The sequence below is a fragment of the Anoplophora glabripennis genome, unplaced genomic scaffold (genome assembly GCF_000390285.2).
Source record: "Anoplophora glabripennis isolate ALB-LARVAE unplaced genomic scaffold, Agla_2.0 scaffold504, whole genome shotgun sequence".
NCBI lineage: Eukaryota > Metazoa > Arthropoda > Insecta > Coleoptera > Cerambycidae > Anoplophora > Anoplophora glabripennis.
This window is the reverse complement of record NW_019416583.1, coordinates 232,071-247,232: the sequence shown is the minus strand read 5'-3', so window position 1 is coordinate 247,232 and position 15,162 is coordinate 232,071. Positions and strand designations below refer to the sequence as shown.

The following is a 15,162-nucleotide window of genomic DNA, read 5'->3' as shown; positions in this document are numbered from 1 at the left end:
TTACCCGGCATTGTTGAGTACAAAATTTTTCAAAGTGCAGTTCAGCGTTGTGTTAATATTTTTCGTGAAACGGGCAGTGTAACAAGAAAAGAAGGAAGCGGCCGACCTAAAAAGCGGACAGAAGAATTAAAAGAAAATGTCCAACAAATAATGGAAAATGCGCCAAGAACTTCTGTACGTGTTTTATCACAAATGGTGGGAGTATCAGTCGGTACCTGCCACACAGTGTTAAAAAAAGATTTGCGTTTGTTCTCCTATCGTTTAACTTGTCAGCAAGAACTTCATGAAGTTGATTTTCCGCGACGGGCTGTATTTTGTGAATGGTTTTTAAACAACTACGGTGAACTTCATAATATCACCTTTTTTTCTGATGAAGCCTGGTTTCATTTAAGTGGTTACGTAAACTCACAGAATATGAGAATGTGGTCTTCTGAAAAACCAGATAACTTTTTTGTCGAGGGCCCTCTACACGCTCAAAAAATTGGAGTTTGGTGTGCTCTCAATCGAAATAGGATTGATGGACCTATTTTGTTTAATGGTACTCTTACTGCGCAAAGGTATAGAGAAGAAATTATCGCTCCTTTTGTTAACCAGCTGGAAGAAAACGAAAAAAAACGAAGTTTTCCAAAATCGGCTAATAAGTCTCAATGCTGAACATGAATTTCCACCGAGGTCATGTGATATTACGCCGTGTGATTTCTTTTTGTGGCCTTACCTTAAAAACACTATTTTTGAACTGCCTATTCCTGATTTAAACCATCTGCAGGCTCGACTTATAGACAAGATTCGTGAAATTAACAATACCCCGAGCATCTTAGAAAATGTCTTTAATTCTTTGAGGAACAGGTGTGAAAAGTGCTTGGAACAAGGAGGGGGACACTTTCAGCAGCTGCTTTAATTTATTGTTATAACAAGGAGGGGACACTTTCCGCAGCTCCTTTAATTGTTTGTTATTGTTATCACGATTATTCTTTAAAATAAAGTTATATAGTCATTAACGTTATTGAAACTGACAGAGGTTAAGTTGGTCGCTATAAGCTACTCCCTACGTCCAATGTGTCAGAGCCAACTTCGACCACGTTTTTATTTGAACGCTCGTTATATTCGCCGTTGCTTTGTAGTTTTTCAATTTATTTACTATTTTTAACGAATGAATAGAAGTCAACCAGTGTGACGTTGCCAAATATCTTATATTTGATAGCAGAATTAAGTTAATAGGGAATCAAAATGTCAGTTTGGTAGTTGTGACGCCATCTATCATAAACAAGTATTTTTGTGGTTGACAAACAAAAATTTTTGGACTGTTGATTTTCTAAGAGGAAGAACAGCTATGTTAATCGACACACTTTAATTCGTCTTAAAGCACGCCAATGGAATCATAAATTAGACAAGACGACACCGCATCATAGTACTATTTTGTTGCAGTAGTTCCTTGGGATCTTCCAAGTCACCTGAGCGAGCAGGACTAACAGCATGTTCTAAGCGACGTTCTAATATGTAAGGACTGGGCCACAGGATAGTATATTCACAGTAGTCAGAGGTAAGAAGCTTGTATGTAATCTATTTTGTCAATTTTCCGTAGAAAACAAACTTACCTAATATTTCGTTGTTTTGCTAAAATTCGTTTGATTTTACACTTCAAAAAATCTCAGTGGTCCATGAAGTACAGAGATATACAGTGTGTCTCAGGACTGGGTACCACACTCTTGTAAACGTTTTTATTGTCGATTTTTCGAGAAAAAGTTATTCTTGATAAAAAGTTTTGCTTACATTGGGAAGCCATGACAAGTAATCAAATGTGCAGGGTGTCCCGGTACTTCTTACAAAAATGTCGAGTACAGATGGATGGGGTCAAAATAATTCAGTTCTTCATATAAATTTTTTTCATACGGACCTTCGTTAACAAGTTACGGGCCGTCAACGGTGAAAATTAAAAAGTTATTTTTATTTACAGTCTCTAAATCATTAACATCAGCATGATGCATATTTGGTGATCGATAACATATGCGTACAGCGTACAGCTTGTTTTTGATGTTGTAAGTGAAACTTCATTATTCCTAGAATGCCAGGGACGGACTATGCCCAATGGTTAACAATCTAGTGTTTTTGCATGGATGACGGTCGCAATCTGCCTTTATCAAAAATAAGTTCCCTGAAGAATTCGCTAACGACAATACCCTCTTGGTTCAACTCGGTAAAATTAACAGTTTAAGGAATATTTGTGATGCTACGTCACAGCGCATATCGAGCGGCGCCTCCACCATTTTTTGTCTTTCATTTTTAACTTACTATGTTAGAAGCCCACATATTTTTAAAATAAGAGTTTAGAAAATCTTACTGTCGGCTAATGTAATTTTCACTAACAAAATTTGACAAACACACTTTACACATAACACAAAATAGAAAAATAAAACAAGAATAAGTTAAAAATAAAAAAAAAATATTTAAAAGAAAGAAACCTATCAAAATATATTCTCAATATGCACACCTTCTGAATCCACACACTTCCTAAGACTACGAATGTTATTTGTTTGTACACGAAAAAGCAGTTCTGGGGTAATAATTTAATAGGTCCATACGTTTTTGAGGAACACCTATATTTGGAGTTTTTGGAAAATAATTTGCAGCCACTATTAGACAATGTTCCATTAAATACCAGAAGAAACGTTTGGTTCATGCACGATGGGGCACCTCCCCATTTCAATATTGATGTACGAAATTATTTATCCATCGTGTTTAATACTAAATGGATTGGGAGATGAGGCCCAACTTACTTTGACTTATTATTATTTTGTTTTCTATTTTGTGTTATGTGTAAAGTGTGTTTGACAAATTTAGTGAAAATTATATTAGCAGACAATAAGATTTTCTAGGCTCTGATTATAAAAATATGTACGGTTCTAACATAGTAATTATGTCCAATTAAAAATTAAAAACAAAAAATGGTGGAGGCGCCGCTCGATGTGTACTGTGACATAAAATCATAAATATTCCTTAAACTGTTAATTTTACCGAGTTGAACCTAGAGGGTATTATCGTTAGCAAATTCTTCTGTAAACTTATTTTTGATACAGGAACTTTGCGATCGTCATTTATGCAAAAATTCTGGGTTATTATCCATTGGGCATAGTCCGTCCCTGGCGTTCTGGGCATAATGAAGTTTCACTTACAACATTAAAAACAAGCTGTACGCATGTGTTATCTATCACCAAATTTGCAGCATGCTGAAGGTAATAGTTTAGAAACTGTAAATAAAAATAACTTTTCAATTATCACTTTTGAGGGCCCGTAACTTGTTAACGAAGGTCCTTATGAAAAAAATGTATATGAAGAACTGATATTATTTTGACCTCATCTATCTGTACTTTTTTGTATCAAGTACAGGGACACCTTGTATATTAAAATATACAGGGCGTCCGAAAATTTTCAAAATGTTAAATTTTCCCGAAGTAAAGTGCCTTTAATTTTTGTTTTACTTAAAAACTGTATTTAACGAAGTTGTTCGAGAACACAAGAAATGCTTAAATACGGGGTTTAGTCAGAAAAGAAACATACCATATAATTACCATGGATATTTCCTTACCAATGTCAAAATCAACATATTTATTTTTATTAACTGCCCACCCAATAATTTTTATTAATAATGCTAACCTTGGAGCAACGAATTTATCTTCTGAAATGGTATGATCGATAATGTTTCATATCCATATGCAATACAAATTTTTAATGAAAAGTATCCAAATGTACCTAACTGTAACTCGTAGAGCAATTCGCCAGCTAATAAACTAGGCGGTATCTGTTTTGGTTTGGATGAATCGTATATCCACGGAGATTCCATCCACTAGAAATGAAAATTTTTCTATGCGCATAAAAAAAAACGTGGGCTTAACTTTTGGCGGCACAATTTGTTTAAAAAATTCGAAAAATGTCATATTTTTCTTCCTATTTAATTATGTATCTTTTCAAGAGTTAATTTTAGGCGAAAATGGAAGAGGAAAAAAATGTTCGCAAATAAATTTTTTACAAATCATCATTATTATGGTAAAAATCGAAAAAATCGCAAAAATGGGGTTAAAAAACAATACTTTTTAGGGATTTTTTTGAGGTATTTAAAATGCTCACTTGGCTCAAAAAAAAACTTCATGTTATGTAGAATTATCACACCAAATTTCAGCAAAATCGGTTCGATAGATTTTGCATAATAATTTTGCAATCCAGATGTTGAAAAAAAATTTGCAAATTTTCAAAATTTTGCACAGCAAAAACCAAGGCCCTTAGATAATTGAAAATTTAGTCACATATAGAAGGGCTCTTAAGCTTTCAAACTTTTTTTGAAAAATCCGAATCCGTCAATTAGGAGAGCTCTGGCGCTTGTTTAAACTTTGGTCAAATTTTTGTACTTTAGAAACAATTAGAACTTTGTGAATATTCAATCAAATCAAATTTTTTAAAGCAGGTTTTAAAAGTTCTTGGAAAGACGATTCTTAAAAAAAAAACAGAACGATTGATTAATTAGTTACGTAGTTATAGCCGTCATTTACACTAAATGTACTGGGGCATCCGAGCTAATTTTTCGAAAAATACCTTTGGTATTCCGAGTACTTACCAGGTCTAAAATTACAATACTTTTCTTCATTGGCAACCTACTTTAAAACGTGTTTAAAGTTATTTATGCAAGCGAGAAATTCAATAAATTCGCTTCGGCCTGCTCGAAATTGAATCGGCTATAACTACGTAACTAATTGATCAAACGATCTGTTTTTTTTAAAGAAGCGTTTTTCCAAGAACTTTTAAAACCTGCTTTAAAAAATTTTATTTGATTGAATATTCACAAAGTTCAAAGTACAAAAATTCGACCAATGTTTAAACAAGCGCCAGAGCTCTCCTAATTGACGGATTCGAATTTTTCAAAAAGAGTTTGAAAGCTTCCCTTCTATATGTGATTAAATTTTCAAATATCTAGGGGCTTGGTTTTTGCTGTGCAAAATTTTGAAAATTTGCAAATTTTTTTTCAAAATCTGGATTGCAAAATTATTATGCAAATCTATCGAACCGATTTTAATGAAATTTGGTGTGAATATTCTACATAATATGAAGTTTTTTTGAGTCAAGTATAAAGGTCCTATACCCAATTTAAATACCCCAAAAAAATCCCTAAAGCGTATTGTTTTTTAACCCCATTTTTGCGATTTTTTCGATTTTTACCCTAATAATCATGATTCATTCGATTTGTAACTAGACATATTTTGTAAAAAATTTAATTGCAAACATTTTTTTCCTCTTCAATTTTCGCCTAAAATCAACTCTTGAAAAGATACATAATTAAATAGGAAGAAAATTGACATTTTTCGAATTTTTTTAACATATTGTTCCGTGAAAAGTTATGCCCACGTTTTTTTATGCCCATAGAAAAATTTTCATTTCTAGTGATATTTGAAAGCCAAAAAGCCAAAAATCTCCGTGGATATCTCCGTCTGGACTATAATTATAAGATTCGGTATCACTGGTGATGTAAAGAATATTAAGAAGATAAAAAAAGAATACAATGATAACGATGCTGCTACTGTTGTAATTATGGACTCTGTACAAGACAATCCAAAGATGTCACTCAGGAGAAGGCCAGAAAAGATCGATATTAGCAGATCCCATATTCAAAGAATTTTAAAATACAACAAAATCTATCCATTCAAACCAGTGTTTAATCATAAATTGCTTGATGAAGATGATGGTCATCGTTTGGACTTTTGTTTAACAATGGGTTTCTCGCACATTGAAAACAGATTCTTTCATCACTACCTATATTTTATTTACTGACGAATCAACATTCACAACTCATTAGTTGTGGTTTCCTTTCAAAATTGTAAATACTGGGTTAAAGATAATCTAAATTATCGATTGAGCAAAAATTTAAAAAAGTAAATGTCTGGTGTGGCATCATATGGACCCATCATAAAATAATGGGTCTTTACTTTTTGATTGAAAGAGAATCTTAATCAAAATTCGTATTTGGAAATTCTCAATAATTTGGTTTTGGCAGAATTAGATACCGAAAATTTAGATTTCAGAAGAAAACTAATATTTCAACAAGACGGATGCCCTGCAAGAAACGAAGAAATGATCTCGTCTTTGTATAAGGAATTTAGAAAACGATTAGAAAAATGTGTATAACTTGGAGGTTTACAAGTTGAATAGAACTTGCTTCGTTGTTATTGTTAATTTCAGTTCTATTCTTTTTTCTATTTTTTAATTAGAAAAGTTACTTTTATTTGGTTTGCAGGCACCGTAGCAGTCGTTAATGATAGAACAATTTCCGGGCCAGTTGCCACGTCATCGGTTTAGGTTTCTTGATGCTTCGAGAGACATATCGGTCTTTTCAAAAACTAGAAAACTAATTACTTCTGAGGAAGCGAGCGATATATCTCTCGAAACATCAAGAAACCTAAACCGACAACGTGCAACCAATCCGGAAATTAAATTAAATTTAAAATAAAAGTTTACTTATTTTTTACAAAAATCGCATTTTCTTATTTGTAAAATGTGATTATTCTTCTTTTTTGTGTAAATTGTTAAATGTTAAATACAGTTTTTAACGAAAACAAAAATTAAAGGCATTGCTTAGGGAACATTTCACATTTTGAAATTTATTAGACGCCCTGTATATTTTATTACATATTTGATTACTGCCCATGGCTTCCCAAGATAAAGTAAACATTTTTATCAAGAAAAATCAACAATAAAAAAAGTTTACAGGAGTGCGGTACGCCATCTGGGGACACACTGTGTTTTATAGTATTTCTCGGTAATTGTTGTTCTATTTAATGTCTTTCAAAAAAAAAAAAAACGTTTACTTTTATAAATTATCTCAAACAAAATGTAAAAAAGGTATTATAGTTTTCGTTAATTATTGTCTTATATTTTTTTCCACAAAAGCCTCCCAGTAAATATACAGGGTGGGCCACCAGTAACGCCTTGGTCGGTAGGAACCAAACGGCAAATGTTATAGAAACGTGTTTAGGTGGGTACGTGTAGGTCCATTACGGCTACATTTTAAAAATATTTTGAAATATACAGGGTGTCCAGGAAAAGCGTACCATATCAAAGTTATGTTTTTTTAAATGGAACACCCTGTATTTTACTGCATTTTTGAAAGCACCGTAAAAAAATAGGTGAACTTTATTAAAGGTTCTGCATAGCTAGGACTTATTGTTTGTGAGATATTTCAATTTTAGTGAAAATCCAGGCTTAACGTAGAAATTTGCAGTGTATTTTAGATCATTGAAGTTATGAATTATTATATTTGTTGTCACTTAGTATTGTAGAGGGTGTTCAAAAATCTGCTGAATACTTCTCTCAACTTTAAATAGCAATAACTTGGTTATTTTAAATGGGACACCCAGTATATCTTTACTTTGGAAGTTAGGAAATTTAAAACTCTTTCCAATGTGTATAGGTTCCCTATACCTATCTCTAACGGTATTGGAGATATTTGTGCCGTTTAGTTCTTTATCGATTTTTTTTGTAAGATGTGTCTACGTGTCTTCATCGAGGTCTTTATTGAATTGATTTGGGTTCTTCTTGATGACGTCTTTTTTGAAAAATATTGTACACGGTGTTCCACCTACTACTTGCGATGATGATATTCTAAGGAATATAAGAATATTATTTTCAAGAGAATGGTTATCAATTCGATCATCAACTAAAATTTCTCTTTGTTTCTTCTAAAAGTAAAATTTCCTTTAATAAATATTGTTCATGTTCCCAATTCATTTAATTCAGTTATGTACAACAAACATATTTATATAAAATTAATAACTTTTTATAATTATTCTGCTAATAAAATAATATTTTTATTAGAAAATTTTCTTGAATATTGTCATGATTGACGCTTTGCCAATTCAATAAAGACCTCGATAAACACACGTGGATATATCTTACAAAAAAAAAATCGATAAATAAAGAAACGGCACAAATATATCCAATACCGTTAGAGATAAGTATAGGGAACCTACACACAATTCGAAAGAGTTTTGAATTTCCTAACTTCCAGAGAAAAAATATACTGAGTGTCCCATTTAAAATAACCAAGTTAATGCTGTTTAAAGTTGAGAGAAGTATTCACCAGTTTTTTGAACACCCTTTACAATATTAAGTGACGACAAATATAATAATAATTTATAATTTCAAGGATCTAAAATCCACTGTGCAAAGCTGCTTCCTTAAAATAATTTTTTTATTGCTAATATTAAATTTCAATGCTAAGCCTGCATTTTTACTAAAATTTAAATATCTCACAATCAATAAGTCCTAGGTCCTAATTTTTAACCTATTTTTTACGGTGATTTCAAAAATGCAGTAAAATACAGGCTGTTCCATTTAAAAATACATAACTCTGATATGTTACGCTTTTCCTGGACACCCTGTATATTTTTAAAATGTAGCCGTAATTAGTCTACACATACCCACCTAAGCAGGTTTCTATAACATTTGCCGTGTGGTCCCTAGCCACCGAGGCGTTACTGGTGGCCCACCCTGTATACTTCAATCCGACGTCTTTTATTTGCACCAGAGATTGTTTTTTGGATTAATTTATATTAATTTTTTACGTCATCTTGCTAAATGTTACGAATTTGCAATTTCATAACATGAAAGCCGATATACCAAAAAAAAAGTTTATATACGCAGGAACCTGCTAGCACATTGACTGCCACGATTTTCGCACGTTGCTGACCTTTTCATGTTTTTGTGTACTACTTTTTTTTTGACTTTGGGGTCAAGTTCAAGAGAAATAATAAACGAATAATAACAGAATTAATAACATCATTTGCCAACGATAAACAGCTTTAAATATTTTGTCCAATTTATTGTACACTTTCTCTTAAATCGGTAAAAACAAAAAACAACCTTATTAGGTACATCACAGGGGCCAGATTTAGGCCGTCTCCAAAGCTATTACTTCAATTTGTTTTTCGTACTGAACACTTAGCTTTAGCCGAGTTATAAATAATGCAACATTTCGAGCAACTGTAATTGTTATTCAAAAAATTCTTTTATTAGCGATGACTTCTGACCCCCATTCAGTGACTGATAAGGCAGTGATGCGTCTCTACAACCCACATTTTTTAGATTATTTCGGCCCGATTGCATAATGTTGAATATAAATAGAACAAAAAGTGGTTTTTGACAAGAAAGTTTCGACGACATAATTTAAAATTCAAATTTGAGGATGCCAGAACAAAATATCACGGTTGACGAGAATACCTATTGTAAAAATTAGAAGGTGGATGCCGTTAAGCATGTTCTTGAAATTTGACTGAGTTCGACCCTGGTTCTAAGTTTCAGCACCACGTGGATTTCAATTCGCAATTATTTTGTTTTCTAAAAATGAATAATAATACATCTACTGAAGAATTTTAATAACAGTTCAACTTGTTATCACTCATAATATTAAATTTTCGGTATTTTTCAAGCAGGGATAATACAAAAAGATCATAGCGGGCCAAGTTCTAATGATAGTAAGGTGAGATTATTCAAACAAATCTCTATAAATAGAGGACTGTTTACCTTTAATGATTTAATATATCGTATTTATGCAATATATTCATATTATATGTCGTAAATATTCGAATGTGTTTAAAAAGTTATTTTCCATTCGAAAGTCCAGTTTCAGAACATATTTAATCTTATATCCACATTTATTACGTGTTGTATCTCTAATACAATTTTTTTTAGTGTTTATTTTATTATTAGCTCTTTTGCTTTTATTTTATTTTAAAGTTTAAAGCTATTCTCAAAATTTAGAAATATTCAAGATTTACCTATCGTGGCTATTTTTGCGTGTTGGTCCTTTGAAAGATAATGTTAGAACAAGAATATACAGTGTGTCCTCGGATGGGATACCGCACTCTTGTAAACTTTTTTATTATTGAACTTTCGAGAAAAAGTTATTATTGATAAAAAGTTTTGCTTATCTTGGGAAGCCATGGGCAGTAATCAAATATGTAATAAAACGTACAGGGCGTCCAAAAATTTCAAAATGTGAAATTTTCCTTAAGCAAATTTTGTTTAGTTTTTTTTTTAAACTGTATTTAACAAAGTTGTTCGAGAACTCAAGAAATGCTTAAATACGGGGTTTAGTCAAAAAAGAAGAATAATCATTTTGCAAATAAGAAGACGCGATTTTTAACTACCTTAGTTAAAGCAAACATAAATTTAAAAAAATTAGTAAACTTTTATTTTAAATTTAATATAATATAAAATACTTGATTGCCACGTCGTTAGGTTTCTTAACGTTTCTAGAGACATATCGCTCTTTTACTCAGACCTCAAGACATGGTTTAACAAAATTCCAGCACAATTTTAGTTGAAATTGTGGGAAATGCACTTGTTGGTCCTTTTATTTTACCTCATCGGTTTGGTGCAGTTTAATACCTACAATTTTTGAACGAACATCTTCCAGCATTACTTAAGGATTTACCATTAGATGTACACTAAGTCATGTGGTACATGCATGGTGGTGCTTCTGCTCACAGCACAATAATAATAAGGCAGTGGTTTAATTTAAAATATCCCAATTGTTGGATAGGTCGTGGCAATGAAGCACCTATCCTTTGGCCTGCACGCTCACCCGACCTAACACCCATGAGTTTTTTTCTTTAAGGACACATGAAAAGTAATGTTTATCTACTCTAGTTAACAGTGTTGAAAAGTTATAAGAAATAATTTTTCTGACAGCTGACGAGATCCGTAACAATCCCGAAATACGTCACAACTTTAACAGACGTATTATGTGTTTAAAACAAAATGGAAATTATTTTAAAAATATTGTTTAACAAATATTCTCTTAGCATTTTCATATTTTCAATAATAACTAATCAATACCTATCAATTTTCGTATTTCACAATAAATTGTTTTATTTTTTATTTGTTTGAAATATTACGTTATTTAACGTTTTCAGTATGTCAAGTATGTGTTTTTCAATTAAAAATATTCAGATATATCATTTTTAATTGTTTACTAGATAGTGGTGGTATAAATCAATGCTACGGGGCATATGCAGTGCACACAGTAAGAGTAGGTACTCAATTTTTAAAAAATCGCAATATTTATGAAAAATTCACATATTCAGAAGTTAGATCAAACACTACTTTTTCGGTGTAGCTTCCTTCAACCTCAATTGAATATTGATTATATAAAAAAAAAACAAAAAAACAGGGTTAAAAGGAACTATGACGTTCAAGCAATTTTATTGCATGAATCGTTCAAAGCGTCATTTTAGACGAAAAAAACGCGGAATACTATTAAATTAGAGGGTGGAAATTGGAGATAGGGGTGAAAATGCACCCCTTTCAGTTTTTTAATTGTAGCTCGAAAACGAAGCAGAATTTCGATATAGTTCATAGGAAAAATTATTTAGAGACTTGAATTCCCCATCGAAAAGGTTTATTTAAAAAATTTAAAAGGAAAGTTTTATGCAAAAAATCGTTAATAAACACTTTGAAAAACACTTTTGCCTCTAGAGTAAAGACATTGGACTCAGACTCAGATGGAGCGCAAGCACAGTCTGGGGGAGTTCCCTACCGTATTCCAAGCAGAAATTTTCGCGATAATGGCGTGACTGGCAGAGAATGTACGTAGAGGTTATAAATGTAAACTCATATATTATATATTCTCTGATAGTCAAGCTGCAATTAAAGCTTTAGGCGCACACAAGATAAGTTCAAAACTGGTGTGGGATTGTTTACAAATGCTGACTGAACTGGCCACCAACAATACAGTCAGTTTGTGTTGGGTGCCAGGGCACAAAGGCATTTGTGGAAACGAGAAAGCGGATGAACTTGCTAGGAAGGGATCCGAGACAGAGTTCATTGGCCCGGAGCCCTTCTGTGGCACATCTCCCAGTGTGGTCAGGCGGGCTCTGGGCAAATGGACTGAGACAGAACACAGGAAATACTGGACTTCAAGGCTAGGATATAGCCATTCCAAGGAGCTCATGGAGTATCCTTCGAAGGAAAGAGCGAACGATTTACTGAGCTTGAACAAAATCCGACTCAGGAGAGTGACAGGACTCATAACGGGACACTGTCACTTTAGGAAACATCTACATAAGCTAAAGCTTGTAGACAGTCCGGTCTGCCGAGGATGTGAATCGGCGGATGAAACTTCTCTGCATATCCTGGGCGAGTACCCGGGATTTGCACGTAGCAAAATGGCGCTCGTGGGGAGACCTTATTTGGAACCCAAGGAACTGAGAAAAGTGTCAGCAAGGAAGCTTTTGGACTTTGTAAAAAGGACAAATCTACTTGCTGAATAGGACTAGTAGTGGGACGCACAATAGGCCTAATTAGGCCGCGGTGCTATGGGACTTATTAGGACCAACCACTAGGAGAAGAAGAAGAAGAAAGACATTGGCATTGCTTCATAAAAAAAAATAGGTAAAATTTCCTTCAAAATAAGAGGTTGTAAAGTATTTTTGGATGAAAATTGACTGATATATGGCGGCTCAAACTTACAATTAGCCAATTTTTCGATTTTCATCGCATTTACCCTTATACGCTTTAATTCTCATTTTTTTTTGCAAAAAAGGAAGGAAATAAGACGTTCAAGGATTTTCATCATATGACTTGTTCGAATGGTCATTTTAGATGAAAAAACCGCGGAGTGCTATTAAATTAGATGGTGGAAATTGGAGAAGGGGTGAAAATGCACCCCTTTTAGTTTTTTAATTGTAGCTCGAAAGCGAAGCAAAATTTCGGTATAGTTCAAATGAAAAATTTTGTAGAGAATTGAATTTCCCATCGAAATGGCTTATTTACAAAATTTAAAAGAAAAATTTTATGCCAAAAATCGTTAATAAACAATTTTAAAAAAAGCAAAAAATTCGATTTTTTGATTTTTTTTTTACTTTTTTGACTCTTACGTTGTGAAAATCTTATAATTAACAAATAAAACTTTTGAAATAATTTTTTATTAAGTAAAGAACCAACTTGAAAAACTTGTCATACAACAAGCACACTCCCTTCTCCAACATTCCTCTTCTTTTGTTCTCGCCCTTCGTAGTGTTTTCAAAATTTCACAGAACTGCGCATCATTAATTATTTCCTCCTGGGGCAAAAAATCAATGAGGAGGATCCACGTTTCGTCACCAGTCACAATACAGTCAAGGAATTGTTACCTGGCGGAAATCGGAATAGCGAAACTCATACGCCACTACAACAACAGTTCTCAACTGACTGAGACAAATAGGGGCGCGCTCCGCTCCCGACGCCTTGACCTTGAATGCAGTGTTGTTAACCTTGTCGAAAACCAAAATCACAGAAGATGAGAGTCTCTGTATCCTTTACTTTATGGATATACCTCGTAGTTGAAGCATATAGCCCATAGAGTAGTTGTTTCCCGCAATATCATCATTTAAGAATTTTTTGAATATTAATTCAATTTATTGAATTAACTTAATGCGTTGAAGATAAATTAAATATAATATTCATATTAGAATTTTTCAAATTCCGGAAGCACACACCAAAATATGAAACAAAAGCTCATTCTTCTTTCAGATAAGCGTACTAGATTTGAGCGCTCCAATTACTATGATTTATTGTCATTCAAATTATTACTAACCATATAACGAGATAAACATAATTGAGGGTTATTTGTTAGTAATTAGTTACAAATCGTTATTTATAAGAAACAATGGCGGAATATCCGCAATTCATAAGCAATTTGTAAGTTCAAGAACGTGCTTCACTGATAAAGTAATGATTTGTTAATAATTGATTCACCACAAATATCGGTCTAGACTATAAACCGTGCCGTTGAAAAAATTACGATGTATTTCTTGCACAACATTGCACTTGTGAAGGTTTTATCTATGCCGAAGACGTAGTTTCTGACGTATCCGCAAATAATTTCGAGAAAACTAACAAAACAAAAACAAAAACAATACATGTGTAAGTCGGGGTTGGAAACTGAAGAACACCCTGTACGTCTTGAATGAACAAAGTCAGAAAAACCGTCTTAAATACGAACACTTTAAAAATATTTTTATATTGGAACTCTCCATTAAAATCCACTCCTTTTACACATTTACAATAAAAGCTAAGTAGCCAGGCACTAGAATTAGACTTCCTTTGTTTTAAAACATTTATTGCAATTGTTTCGCTGAGCCACCTTCAGAAATATTGGCATTTTAACTTGTAATTGCTTTTGTTTATTATTCGTTTGAATAAGGGTTTTTTGGCGAGCCAAACCACATCAAACCCGGTTAGCTCGAGTTTGATTGTGTTAAGAGTTTGAGTTAACATTTGACAGAACTCGCAAAAATTCTTTTGGTTTGGATATCTAATCAATAATAAAATCGTAACCTATAATCTATGATAGTGCTCGTAGCTCAAGATGTTTGATTATTTCTTATATACTATAATTGTTATTCCTAATCTGAAATGCACATCCATGAAATAACGTTAATGTATAGATGGTTATTAAATCAAAATGGGTTTACCTTTTCACAAATATCTTTTCCCACGTAAATGTATCGTCAAAAAGGAAGTTAATAAAGATCTATACAGTACAATATAGAATATGCATATCTACGATTAAAGTTATTTGGATCCTCGATTACTATTTTTTTATTATCAATTTTAAATATTTACTTTGTATTTTTTGCAAAGTTAATCCATTATCAATTTTTTTTATTTACAACTTATACCTATCCAAACCTCTAAAAAAACGAAGTAGTGACTAGGTACGATGGTACGAAACAGAAAATAAATAAACAAAGATAGAAATATTAACTTAATATCCAAACCAACCCACAAGTCCGGTTTGATGGTTAGGCAAACTCTGCCAAACCGGGTTAACTACATTTCTCGCCAAAACGTCAAACCTCAACAAACTATAGTTAACCGGGTTAGCGGTTTTCTCGCCAAAAAACCCTTAATGTTTTGGATGGTAATTTACCAAACGTATCCATTTGCTCTATATTTCTCAGTATTATGTCACTTTTCCAACCAAAACAAAAACAGTGTCGACCAAAACAGGGGCAAATCCTGATCTGTTAATATACGCTGGAATATCGATATTACAAATATAGCTTTTTTATCTAACTCTTTACCAACACAGCCTCATTCTGTTCCAGATTTTTAATCGTTGTTTATAGAAACAGAAAC

At 32.7% G+C, this 15,162-nt stretch overlaps 1 protein-coding gene across 2 annotated transcripts in view; it reads left to right on the top strand.

Annotated features, from left to right (window-relative positions):
• LOC108911833 (protein I'm not dead yet) overlaps positions 1–15,162 on the top strand; it is a 49,937-nt gene that overhangs the window by 8,101 nt on the left and 26,674 nt on the right. For both annotated transcript variants that reach the window (XM_018716871.1, XM_018716873.1), the window contains exon 2: positions 1,426–1,540. The gene's annotated coding sequence lies outside the window, so the exon portion shown is untranslated. The remainder of the gene's footprint in view (positions 1–1,425; positions 1,541–15,162) is intronic.